Source organism: Podarcis liolepis (genome assembly GCF_965112155.1).
Source record: "Podarcis liolepis genome assembly, chromosome: 2".
Lineage (NCBI taxonomy): Eukaryota > Metazoa > Chordata > Lepidosauria > Squamata > Lacertidae > Podarcis > Podarcis liolepis.
In genome coordinates, this window is record NC_139555.1 from 46,068,539 (window position 1) to 46,083,158 (window position 14,620).

Sequence of the window (14,620 nt, forward strand, 5' to 3'; positions counted from 1 at the left end):
TGCATTGATTCAGAAATAGTGGGTAACAAGGGTGGAGTGATTCTGTTCAGGGTTCTAGTCAGCCAGCCAGCCTTGCCCTCTTTTAGGATACTCTATTTAAATTCAATTTCAATAGGATTGCCCTGGGTTTTTTGTTTCGAAGTATGGTCCTTTCTCTCAATATGCCACACATGCTGCAGTAAGATATAGTTAACAAATTTGCTCACATTCGGTGGCTCCATATTGTGCTGAACTATGCTTACCTTCTGGTCAAGAATTTCTGGGACTTGGCGTGCCATGGCCACGAACAATCCGCAATTCAGGTATCCTTTGTCAAATCCTACTGAGATATGTAAGTCACACCCACATCCCTGACTGAAAACCTGCTTGGATGTTGGTCTGACCCAAACTTTCTCAATTATGGTTTCCCAGATGTTGGACTACCACTCCCATCATCCCTGACTGCTGCCCCTGTTGGCTGTGGATGATGGGAGTTGTATCCCAACAACATCTGGGAACTGAAGGCTGGTCTAACATGTGTGTGGTGGTGGGGAGAAAATGGATGGTTTTTTTCATGGAGAGAAGAAGAGCAGGACTTTCTGGGAAATCTTCCTGCTTCACTTTCCTAAGAGTAGGGCTTCTGGCCCAAGTAAAGGTGATTTAATGCATTGGTTTGTGAAGTTCCTACAGTAAAACATAATCAACATAGATTTTAATCACAGTATTGCTGAAGATTTCATTGAAGTGAAAGTCTGCTCCTACATTATAAAGCCTTTCTTTAACTTTTCCATTATTCCATTTCAAAAGCAAATCTTCACTTGGTCATTCTTGCCCATATGCTTGTGCTCATAACTTGGATGTGACATTTAGAAGTAGGCAATATATTATGGATAATTTTCTCCGTGCTGTACTAAGGCATATTAAAAATAGTCATGAAATAAGCTTATTTCATTGCTCATCCAGAAAAAGCCTTTTATACCTTGCCTTATCCCGAAGTAAAAGAGTTTTGCATGATTATAAAAATTATGCATTAATAAAACAATATGAGGTGCATTCATAACAAAATATTTACACTGCACAGTAGGGACTCGTTCTTTGTATTCACATGCATTCATTTAATGAAGTATTAACATTCATAAAAATATATATCCATGAAGCTTAGAAAACAAATATATCTATTAGTGTCAATTTCTTTAATGACCTTCATGAAAATGTTTAAAATAAATGTTTCAGTAATCTTTTCACTTTCTTCTTTTCCTCATTCTTTACTTATATCTATAATTGCAAAATCTCCATTTCCCTTCTACTGCCAGGGTAATTTATGTTCACGTTGTAATAGGAACAAAATGATCTGTCTTGGAGGCAAGTCAATTTTTTTCTAATAAGATTGTAAAAAGCAAATAAGATATCACATTTTATAAACTCTACAGGTTCTGATGCTTGAGTGTTAAACAAAACATAAAAATAAATCTACAAATAAATGGAGCAAAAATCAATAATGATTATAAACTGCATGAGAAAATAGCTTCTTTTAATGTTCAAGGACAAATTCTCTATTAAATCTATAATGCATGAAATAATTTAATCTGATGGTGAAAAATTGCAAACAGTTACCTGGAATTTTCAGTGCACTGATACACCATATATTCAAGAAATAGTTGATTACTTATTCAGGTCTAGCACTATTCACTTGGGGTGACTTTAGGTGATTATTGTAAGGTGACTTACTTGATGAAGATACATGTACAAATCAGATTGTGAGAACCTGAGTTGGCCAACCCCATAGTGCCGCAAAGTCCGAATGTGTACATTGCTTAACTAAATAAGAAAGGAGATTACTGGTAATTTTTAAAAAGGAGATTCTGGCTAAACACCAGGAAGAACTTTCTGATGGTGAGAGCTGTGGAACAGACTCCCTCGGGAGGTTGTGGGCTCTCCTTGATTGGAGGCTTTTAAGCAAAGGTTGGATGGCCATCTGTCATGGGTGCTTTGGTTGAGATTCCTGCATAGCAGGGGGTTGGAGTAGATGACCCTCAGGACCCTTTTCAATTTTCTATGATTCTATGACCTCTGGCACTGAAATCAACAGGACTTAAGTGCCTAACACTGGCTCAATACCACATTCTGCTCAACCCTGCCTTTTTGTTTTTGTTTTTAAATAAGCAGTAGTGTTTGTCATCTCCCTCTACCCTCTGTTTTTCCATAACTGATTCTCTTTCATGGACTGTCATTCTTTTTCTCATGCTACTGCATGCTGCTTCACTCTCCTCGAATTTAGTGATCCTGCTTGTAGCCTCAGGTAAGAGTCGGCATGAATAAGGGACTCTCAGTGTGTGCACCCCAGTGTTTCTTTGTGAGGCTTGTTCCTGGCATAGCAGACAGAGCATGTTTCAGACTGGAAGCCCTGAAATACCACAGAGGTGCCTCTAGCAACTTTTGTGTATAGCTACCACTGTCTGCTGAAGATGTGCCTCTTTACCCTGACATTTGATAGTTAAGGTATTTTGTTTTGTGAGACTGACCTCTTTGGCTCAATCTATTCTGTTTTGTTTTGGCTGGAATGGTTTTCCTTGTTTTTACAACTGTAACTTTTTAGTTGTTTTCTAACTGTGTGATTATATTGTTGCAATCATAAATACGTGCATTTATTCAGCCTTATTATTTGCTGGTAAAGGTAAAGGACCCCTAGACGGTTAAGTCCAGTCCAACTTGACAATGGGGTGTAGCACTCATCTTGCTTCAGGCCGAGGGAGCTGGCGTTTGTCCACAGACAGCTTTCCAGTTCATGCGGCCAGCATGGCTAAACCGCTTCTGCCGCAACAGGACACCGTGATGAGTACCAGAGAGCACGGAAACGCTGTTTACCTTCCTGCCACAGAGGTACCTATTTATCTACTTGCACTGGTGTGTTCAGCCCATTATGCGGATTTGAACCACCAACCTTCTGATCGGTAAGCCCAAGAGGCTCAGTTTAGACCACAGATACACTTGTACCCGCTGGTTATATGAAGGAGATTGTTAAGCTACAACATCACAACAGCTAATAACCACTTGCATATTTCAAAAGATTGATCCACACACTGCTTGCATGGATGGTCAGTCTGTTGCAGAGGTCTTTATCTGCACAAACAGGACCCACTATCAATGCTGAGAACTAGTCCTCAGTGCCAAACGTTTAGTTTGCAGAGCATTCTTGTCACTTCACTCTTGGTAGACGCCAGGAATAGCTCAGTCAGTGGAGTATGAAACTCTTAATATCAGGGTCCTGGGTTTGAGCTCCCCGTTGGGCAAAATATTCCTGCATTGCCCAAGATTACCCTTCCAATACTTCCAGAGTTCCCATTTGAGGGTTTTATTTTATTATTTAAAAAATTCCATAAAGGTCAAGTAGTGAGGTTGCATTCATTGAAAAATAATTGAAACAGTGATTTCTTTTCTATCAAAAGCATGATTACAATCCTTATTTATTTCAATAGATTTACAGCCTCCATTGACAAGGGAGAATCTCAAGGCCTGATCCTGACTAGCTTCAGCTGAAGGCAAATGGAAGCAGAAAGCCCATTTCAATTTAAAGATGAATTTGTGGAGAGTGGGAATTGCATAGGCAAATGAGTTAGCCTTCAATCAGAGAGGACTGGTTTCCTCGATCCATAGGTAAGGAGGAAGCAGTACCCAAGACTTGGTCAGGCCAGAGAAATATCTAGAAAAGGTGTAAACTGGAGATTTCTCATTTTTCCTCCTGCCAGAGGTTTCCTTCTGTCATGGGCATAGAATAAATCAGTGTCTACATGTTGGGTGATTTTTGAGATTATGGACAATGAGAACCTTCTTTGTAGTGCTGGACACAGGAAAAAGTCAATGATGGATACCAGCTTTTTAAATGGAAAGAGGCATTTGAGCTTGGTTCTGTTACAGGAGCTAATCTCTTAAAACCCTTATGTTCTATTTATGGCATTATGATGCAAACTCATAAATCTGACCAATGGTTTATTTCTCGGGGATCTTTGCACATTAGTCATCTCCCTCAGCTTTCTTCCATTTCCCACATTCAATTTCATGTCATACATCAATGTGATATAACCTGAAGAAATGGCACAAAAAATAAAAACCAGGCAGGGCAAAATCTGAAAGCATTATTTAAAGCATTTGTATATGAAGAAGAAAGAAAGAAAAACCTGGAAATTTTTATAGAGAAAATCTGACTGACAGGCACTGTAGCTGAGACAAGGCTGTCATTATGTACTTGCTTTCCATCTGGCATCAGGTAGAAGACTAGCAAGGCAGCATTTTGTACCAGCTGTGTTCCCTAATTGTGTGTGCAGGGAGACCAGCAGAATGCAGGTTATTATAGCCTGTGTGGAATGAAACAAAGCCAGGAACATCTGGACTTCGGCATCAACAAGACAAACGTTTGAAGGCATATTGGCAATTTTTTTCCTAAGGAGACAGGAGGTATATTTCACCACAGTAAACATGTGGTATTCAAGTGTAAAAGTGGAAACTTAAGTGGACTTCATTGTATTTAGCCATGTGTAAGAGATATAACTGCAACAATTCTGCTTCCACTACAGGTTGCAGTCTCTACTTAGTCTTTAGACACTCCCTGGGCTTTGCCTTAGTCTAACCACTACAGTACACTGGCTTCCAAAGCTTTTATGTGGACAAATCCACACAATACATCTAAACACATCCAACATATATTTAAAGCAGATCACTCCCCCCACCAAAGAATCCTGGGACCCGTAGTTTATTATGGGAATGGTGATTTTAACCTTGAGAAGGGAAAACCACACTTCCCAGGATCCTTTGCAGGAAACCATGTGCTTTAGATGTGCGTTGGCTGTGCTGTCAGGCCACTTGCAAGAAATATAAAAGACAAAAGTTTTAATTGCACACCTTTTGAAAAGACAAGGTTTTTTTTTGTGTTGCACCACTCTCCTGAACACATCCGCCAGCCAAAACGTTTGACTTGGTGAAATCTTATCCCCAGGGATGGCTTTAAAGGAAGAGTAGACAGAGATGGAAAGAAGACAAAGTCCGTATCAGAGAGGAATGGCAAACTAAGCTGTTGGAGTACGCCAAAATGGCAAAGCTGACTGGAAAGCTCAGGAACCAAGAATACCAAAACTCCCCATAATTCCCCATAAAGAATGGGGAAAATTATAATTTACCTGGGAGACCACTGTAAGCAGATGAATGCATTAGCAGGATTGCAATAACACTTGTAACGTAGCAAATATTATGGACAAAATGGAGAGACATCAAATATAGATTATAAAACAATACGCAGGTGAAAAGGTTGATAATAGGATTGATGGAGGGGGAGGGGGGAAGTCCAGACATTTGAAGAAATATCTAAATATGGGTATGTATTTTGTATTGTTACAATTCTATACTTGGAAAATTCAATAAAATTATTATTATTATTATTATTATTATTATTATTATTATTATTATTATTAAAAAAGGAGTAGTAGACAGATTCATGGAGGATAGAGCTCTCAAGGGCCACTAGTCATGATGAATATGCCCTACCCCAAGGTCATGGGCCGGATGCCTCTGAATGCCAGCTGCGGGGAATCCCAGGTAGAGTGATTGCTGTCGCCGTTGAGGGGCCTGGTAGGAATTTTTCCACTTGGCAAATTGGCACAAGCCACTTGGTTTTCCCCTACCTCGTAGCAAATCGTCACAACTTTCTGTGTATTGGCGGTTAGGCATTGGTATAGTTCTGTAGATGGAAGAGGGGAGGTAGTGCCATTAAAGGATTCTGGGGGGCGTGGCCCTGTCCGGAGCCTAGGGAGGTGAGGGCCTAAGGCACCCCCCCCCAATCGGTGACCCCGGGAGAGTTCGTAGTTTATGTGCATCAGCAGGACTACCCCTACTGGTAGTTAACCCTTCCTGGACTTCAAGCGGACGGGCTGAAGTCGGATATGGTCGGTTAGGACCAATGCCTAAGCCAATACCGCTTGTCACCTGTAACCAATAAAGTTGTGTCCTTTTTTAGCCCATTAACCTTAATAATTGCATCATGTGTCATTATTTCCACTGGGGGGGGTAGCGGGAACTTGCCACGCAATCCCAGGTAGAGTGAGTGCTGTTGCTCTCATGTTTTGCTTGTGGGCTTCTGGTTGGCCACCATAAGAATAGGATGCTGGAATAGATGGGCCTTGGACCTGATCCAGCAGGACTATGCATGTATGTTCTTATGAAGCTGTTTTGGCAGCAAAATTGTCCTCTTTTCAGCTCCAGGTAAACATGTTTTTGTTTTCCAAGCTTTTGAACTTTTGGTTTATTTTATATGCTGCTCTATATTATGAATCTGCATTATTGTTTCATTTTTATTCAAACTGCCTTGGAAGCATGGCTGAAGGGCAGTCTATTCATATCGAAAATGTCAGAGAGATTGCATACATTGATAGGAGCAACATGAAGTCATGACATAATGTCACTGTGGCATCGAAAGCAACTCATACACTCCGTTTCCCCATCTCTTCCTTTCACATGAGGAGATCTCAGTTTCCCATGCTTGTTTCAGGAAGACCATGGTTTGCCATTTTGTCCAAACTGCAAACAAAAGATTGGACACAGAAGTTTCTTTTGCTTTTCTCCTTGCCTGGTCTTTCTTCTACCCTGTCTATACAGGAGGAATAAAAATAGCTTGGCGTGGGTGGGTGAGTAGAATCTCCTAGGATGCTTAATAATATTACTTCCAACATGAAATTCTTGTATGCCAACCCCATAGAAACGGATGGGAATTGTCAAATTGTTCCCATTGTTTGTAAACTGCCTTGCAGTGAAGAGAAGCTCATTAGAAATGTATGAAGTATTCCCGAAGAAGAGGAAATTGTCCTTTCTGAAAGGAAACTATGAAAGCGACTTTAGTTTAAATAGGACACATTTGAAGTGGAAAAGCTAGACAGACTGGGTTGTTTGATGATTTTGTCCTTTAAAACTGAATTATTTATTATTTCTTAATGAAACAAAGAATAAACTATCCTCCCACACACACCACTCCACACCCGACCGTATGCATAAGATATACCTAATACACAGATCTATCTGTGCAGCCTCAAAACAAATTAGCATACTTTTAGTGCTGCGATGTGATTTCTATGAGTTGCCTCTGGAAAGCAAAACCTGACACTCTTTTCCAACTTGCACAGAAACCTTATGACCATTTTCACCTGGGTGTTTCCTTATAATGGTTTCGTGCCTTTCTACCCCCACCCCCACCCCGTAATGCAATTTAGCAGATTGATATTCCAGATTAACTATTGTCTGAATTGATTGACAAATAAGATGAAATACACACACATACAAATATATATATTAGTATGGAGCAGAGAAGCTATGAGGGATGTTTAAGCCTTCCCCTGCCCACTGTTAATCTGTTTGAAACCAGTCTCTTCCAATGTGACTTTTCATATTTTTCTCTTTTTTAAGAAAAATTATTCTGCAATGTAGTCAGGCCCTTTCTGGCTACTGTAACAACTCTTTGGACTGAGCTCCCTTATTGAGAGTTGGTCTGATTTCCAACTGAGCAAAATTTGTTGTTTCTTTGACAAAGGAACATAGAATGTGTATAGGACGACTCAGTTGTCATTCTATTGCTACTTCATTAACTTGGCTATTCATAATTATTACAACCCTGACCATGTGACCACGTTGTTCTCTTTAGTAACCAAGGATCCATTAAGTTATCTTAATAAAATGTGTGGAGGAAGTTTTTAAAAGTTAGGCAGCATCCCCTTGGGCGAAAGTGACCAGAGAGGCACATACCAACAGTAGATCAGACCAAAGATAGACATGGGTTGAGCCAAAGCCAAAAGATTCACACACATCCATCCATCAAAAAATCCATAAGTACAAGGCTTTGTAGTAGTACGCGGATCCTTATATTTCTCATTTTCCATTCTTGGGCTGCACTGGAAGATATTTCAGAAGTTCTATTGAGTCTTGAGTTTTGTGAGCAGTTTTTCAAGCAGCAAGATCAATGTTAGAAGCAAGAAACTTGGAAGTCCTACTACACAGAGAGATATTGGTGCATTGCCCTTTGACTTCGAGCCAGAGTACATTATTATCATATACTTTTAGGGATATATATACATTCCTCATCCCCCTGACATACAGGGTTGAGAAAACTGCATCTTTATCCAGAGTCCCCCCACCCCACCCCCCTTTTTTATTGCCTTGGTTTCTTCTGCCCAAAAGATAAGCTGCTTTTTGGTGACAAGATGGCTTGCCTCTCTGCAGCAATAGTACAAAAGAGAAACTCTGGCTATGAACCCAGCAGCCTCCTGCTAATACAACTCCCTTTGTTAGATATCAGCCGTACTCAGTTTTTCTGCACATTTAAAAAACATTCATAATATGTGTCTTTTAATTAAATATGCACAGTACTGTGCTTAACAAAACAGAGATTAACAAATTGAGTGTGTGTGTGTGAACAGGTTTCCCACTTTGTTGCATAGGAAAAGTCACGTGTTTTCTTGTAATCTTTCTACACGAAAGAGAATAAAATCTGAAAGGAGGAGAACTAGGGGCAGGGACGGTAACATGCACTTAAATAAAAGAATATTGGAATTCAGAGGATGTTCAAAAGTACACAATAAAATATATGCTGAAAAGGCAATGCAAACGAAAATGAGATTCATAGAGAGTAATAATAAACCACCATTTGGGGAAAAACACGGAGAAGCATAAAATAGAACTGTGTCTGCTGATCTTTTTCTTTGTGAATGTACAAAGGCTTTTGCATAAAGACATAGCCACTGATTATAATTAGTTGAAGATTTCCCCCCAATCTTTTAAATGCAAATTAATGGATTCTATGACAAAAAAGTCCTTGACACCTCTTGAAGAAAGACTCACGTTAAATGAATTATTCTCTAAGACGAGCAGCCAAAAGCTATCAAGGAAAGATAGAACTTCATCTCAAATAAAGTGGACCAGCACTGTTCAAAGACATCCATAATTTCAAAGTGGATTCTCTGGCATGCAAAGGTTTGCAGTGAGTGAGATGAAGTGCCTATGAATCCGTGTGTGGAACCCTCATTCCACAAAGCTTGGAAGGTTTAATCTGAACATAATAGGTCCTTCAGTATGCTTACTTCCCTTCTGTTTTAGGGATATACTGTATTTTTATTTTAAACATTTTCCCCTGGAGTTGTAGATAAACACGTTCACATTTTCAACAGAAAAACAGATAATAGATCAACTGAAGGCACAATTCTTGGACTCTGAGAGGACATGCCTGGGACTGTAGGCTATACTGGGCATCCCTTTCTATAGGTGAGCAAGGACTGTTGCCTCCAGAAGCTTTCTCATGGTGACTGTGGAAACCTCCACAGCCATCTCCCCTCCTAATGGAAAGGGCATAGCTCAATGGCAGAGCATTCGTTTTGCTTGCAGAAGGCATTAGATGGACCATTAGATGCTTAGTAATAAGCATCTTTCTATATTCCACCAGTGCTCTGATAATAGTAGGAAGGCTTGTTCTGGAGTGGCTTGAGGAAGACTTTGAATTGGCAAGATCCAAAGCCCTCCTATTCTCCTGATATGCCTTCAGAAGCACTGGAAGTGGCATAGTTATTTTCTCTGCAGCTGCCATCACCACCACCACTTAATGCCCTCAACAGCACAAGTTTGGCAGGATGATGGATTTGGTGACTTTCTCACAATGGACTCTCCCTCCATAGAATTTATTTGCCTGCATAGCCAAGTCTATGTGGAGGTGAAACCCAAAATTGCCTCCTAGGCACAGGGAAGTCATGAGAATGAAAACATAAAGCTAAATTTCATAAATTTAGTCAGCTCTATTCTGAAGCAGGGGAGTTTGTCTTTATTTTGTTCATTTTCCTTCCTCCCTCCCTTCATAGCAATTATGCTTTAACGCTCAACCATACATTTAGGTTGAGCATTGAGGCATAATTGCCACCAAATACCATATTGTTTCTCTTTTCTCTCTCTTTTTTTTAGTGGGGGTGGGTGGGGGTTACAAATACTATATGCATATGTAGCTGTTTATGGAAAATTAAATCAAATGAATTTTTTAAAAGCTCCAAAATGTATACATTGACAAATGGTAACCATTAGTTCTGGTATCGACAGTCTTCTTAAACCTAGCCACATCCCATGGGTTCTGATCAAAAGGGCTTAATTCATATTATGATGAAATGGAGGCAATTGCAGCTCAATTTCCCTGCTGATATTTGTATTCCTTCAGTCAGTCCAGCTGTGATTTTTTTCCACACACACCTGCCCATCTGAATCCACTCTTTTCCAGCACAGGGGACCTTGAACTGGAAACTGCATTAAAACAAACCAAAATGGCCCCCAACTGGTTACCTCATTCTTGGGTGACTAATTGGGAGTAGTAATTCCAGTGCTATTTGTGAGAGCTGCAAGACTTTGCCTGGAATGTTTTGGGGGACTTTGGGGGGTGTACCCCCCAACACACACAAGCAGAGAGAGGGGGGCATTATAGGAAGGAAGGAAGGAAGGAAGGAAGGAAGGAAGGAAGGAAGGAAGGCAAGAAAGAAAGACCCACATTGCCAACAAAAAATGTGAAGAGTTGGTAGCTATGACAAGCTTATTTTACAACAACAACTAAGAACCACATCTTTAGGCTCCCTCTCCCCCTAAAATGGTATGTTTTGCTTCATGCAGCCCATATTCTCTCCCATTTTGGTGTTTGTTCCCAATCCCTTCCAGAAACTGTATGAATCCTGAAATGGGAAGAAAAGAGACGGGCAGTACATTCCAAATAAGCTTTCACTGGTATATTTAATAGTAGTGCAAACACTTCCTTATCTACACTAGAAATGTATTTGTTTTCATTGCAGCTGCATCAAACTGGATTATATTCTTCGTGCAATCACTTTTCTCATGAATTTCAGCTGATGAGCCCTTGGCTGATAAACATATTTGTCTTCAGACGTATCCCTGAATATTATGGCAATACTGAATATTTTTATTTCCTGGTCGTTACAGAGATTGAGCAGCACGATCCTACACATGCTTGCACAGAAGCAAGTCTCATTGGGCCTTATGCCTAGGTAAGTTTGGATGAGATTGTAGTTTAATTTAAATTAGTCAAGGTGTGCTTACAGGGGATCAAATCTACACAGTTTAGGCCCAGGTGATGGGGTAGAATGTAAGCTGGTATGAAGCTACTGCATTTCACAGCATGGCAGTATATAACATTATCTTCAAGATCACCTATACATTTCCACTTCCCTTCACAAGTCCACAAATGAAATATTGAATATTAGTCCCAAGACTTATCCCTGAGGAATGGAGCACTCCTCTCCAACTTGAAATATTTCCTTTTCCTTTTGCTACAACACTTTGTCTTCCTCCTTGCAATTGGAGTGTGCCATTCTGATTGTAACTGCATTGATACCCATCTTTTAAAATTTCAGTAACTAATATCCTATGAAGCTCAGTATCAAATACTTCCACAGAACAAGTAGATTAGATCAGACACTGTGCATTTCTTTTTCTGGTCTACTGTCATTCTTTATTCTCCTTACCTACAGAAATAGATGGAGTTTGGCTTGCTTGCATTATTCTGCTTCATCTTTTGCCCAATTCTGTCCCTCCAGAAATGCTGTGCAGCAAAAGCATGCTAGAGGTTTGTTTTTTTAATATATTTTTTTCTCTCCTTTCATCTACTCTTTTCATGTTTTGAATAAAGTTGAATCTTCTGTTTGAGATTGAAGCTTAGAGAGGACCACTGCCAAGTTGTGGGTGTGTTCACAGGGTATTACGCCTGTGGAATACCTGCAACTTCAGCCATGGCTAGGTGGTAGAGGGATACAGCCAGGTGATAGGGATGACACACAGTATTGGTACAGCATCATTCTGTCATTCACTAGTCTACCCCTGAATCATTATGCTGTGGGAGCTAGATGAGGAGACTGCCCAACCAAGTTACCTCAGTTGAGGGGAGACCACAGCAAAGTATCCTCTGGAGGGTCCCTTCCTATGTTGATGGGCTGTGAGTTACCTACTTGATGGCAGTGGCAAGCAGGTATGAGCCACCATTTAAATTTCCCTCAGTACGCCAGAACAATAAAACATAGAAAATACAAAATGGTGGCTCATTAGCCCAGTCTCTAGCAGCTCTCCAAAGCTACTGTTGCAGGGTCTGAGTTAAAGGGGCAAAAATTTACTGAGCCAGAAACATCTCCTGCTCCATCTGGGGCAGGGCAAATGTCTAAGACTAAAGGAGGAGTCATCAATAACTTTCTTCTACCTCACCCATATTCTGCATGTTCCGGGTTTTCTCTCAAGTTTTGGGTTTTAAGGACGTATTGCACAACAAGGTGGAAATGAAGACAGTGGCATGCCAGAACTATTATTTAAAATGGGCAGCATGAGGCATGGGGTGCCAAATTTTGGCATCACACAGGGCACCACTGACATCAGGAGGCCTGAAATATCTCCTGCCCTACGCCAGACTGACATCCAGGCAATGTAGCAAAAATCTGTGCAATAACAATGAGAAGTTCCTGAAATGTTCAATCCAACATTTACCTTCCACTTCCACTTCCAACATGGAAGGTTTGGACTTGAACAAAATCCTCTAGTCTTGTAGCACCACAAAACTGACTGTAAGGCAGGTCTTTTATGTGCAATTTGACTATCGCTCAATAGGTAAGTAGACATGTTTGATTTAGTTGTGCCATTTTTAAATTGTGTTATCTGACAAATTGAGTACAGAATGCATAATTAGATCATGCTACTGCATTTATGATAATGAATGCTGCATTTGCAATACTTGAAGCTTCACGGTAGGCAGGTATTTAATTTTTTATGGCTTTTTCTGACAGGTAACATTTTTTATCCCGCACATAAATTTGTATAAGAATACAATTTGTACGCATGTCTCACATTTGGATTTTTAACTGGAGGGGCCTGGGCATGTGTTTTATTTAAGCACAATCCGTTTGAAAAACTCCCTGGCATTTCTAATTACCCTTTCTTTATTATGCAGCCTCGTTTAAAGAACATGGCAAGCCTACAGATATGTAAAGCGATTCTCCTTGCAAAGCTAATGATTTTATAAGACATAATTCTGAAGTACAAAAATGAAATCATTTGTAATACTTGTTTAGGCTGAATGCAGCAGGGATAAGTTAAATGAACATGTGCCAAGGCACAACATCCTCTTTGGGCTGATTCACACATTTCCCTCATAATGAGCAAACATATATTCAAGCCTTGCTCTGCCTGTATTAGCATCTGGAAGAAGGGAGTGGTGGCTCTCACTGTTCCCTCCTCTTCCCTTGACGGCTGCTTCCTGCAAAAAGAGTTGCACAGGAGGGATGAGGGAACTGATACAGTTCAGACCAAATATGAATGAAAACCTATATAATCCACACTTCTCAAAAAAGTGTACAGTAATACAGTATCCTTCACAACTTCTCTGAATTATATGGTGCAGTTTTCCCCAAAAGATGTCAGGGGTACCATTACCTTTTTATGCAAAATGCATATATCAGAAGAAAGTGTACACACAAATCCATATTTTTGTAAAAATATGGAGATATCATGTAAAATGGTGCCCTGTCTTCTTGTTTGATCAGATACAGGAAAAGAAGACAAGGCAGCCTGCATGGGGATGATTTTTAAAAGAGGTTATATTTAATAACTATTTTATCTGCTGATGATATTTTAGCCTTGTTGGTTGTTTCCACCGCTATTTTTCATCTTGGCATTTTGAGATGGTCTTTGGTGGTTTGCTTTGGGAGGTGTGTCTTCAGCATTCAAAGACTGCATTATGAAGTTCCAGCTGCTCAGGGGCAGCCACAGATAATGCCCTCTCTCCCTGAGCTTCTGAAAGTAGGGGAACTACCAAGAGGGCTCCCCTCAGCTGATCTTAATCTCAGAGGATGGAACAGAAGGAAGTGAGCTTTCCTATATACTAGGGCCCTGAGTCATTTAAGGTTTTAAACACCACAGTGATCACCTGGAATTGAACCTAGAATTGGGCAATCAGTGCTGCTATTTTAAAACAAAGGTTATATGTGCAGCTTGTAATCAATTGTCTGGATCAATTGAAGTTTCCAAGTGATGTTCAACAGCAGCCCAGCGCACAATCCAATCTGGAAGTTGCCATGGCCAAGTCATTTCTGTGCAGAAGGAGTCATAGCTAATGAACCAACCAGAGCTGGGAAAAGACACCCCTAGCCACTGAGGTCACCTGATTCTCCAGTGACAGGGCTGGATTGTCACAGTAAACTCTGTTGGAGAGGACCAGAGGGACCAAAGCTCCGTGATTGTGGCCCCACCTGCTCCACTTAGAAATAGGGTTAAAGCAAGGTTAAAAGATCTGAGTCCCTTCCATATAATCTACTGGTAAGGTGAGGCTTTCCATTTGATTTCCTCACTTACTACAGCAACTGCAATGGTCTGCAAAGTTGTTAACGTCTATTGTTCTTCAGAAATCTAGCGCTGATATCAGCCTCCTCTCTGCTCTATTGCCTCTCTAGTTGTGATCCAGAAATTATCAGTACTGAGCTGTGACTAAGCTGTATCCACGTGGTTGGTCCTGTTTGCTCAACTTGCACAGTAACTGTGGAGATGAAGGAATAATGTTCCTGCATGGAATCAACTGGCTCCAGTCCCAGTCCCC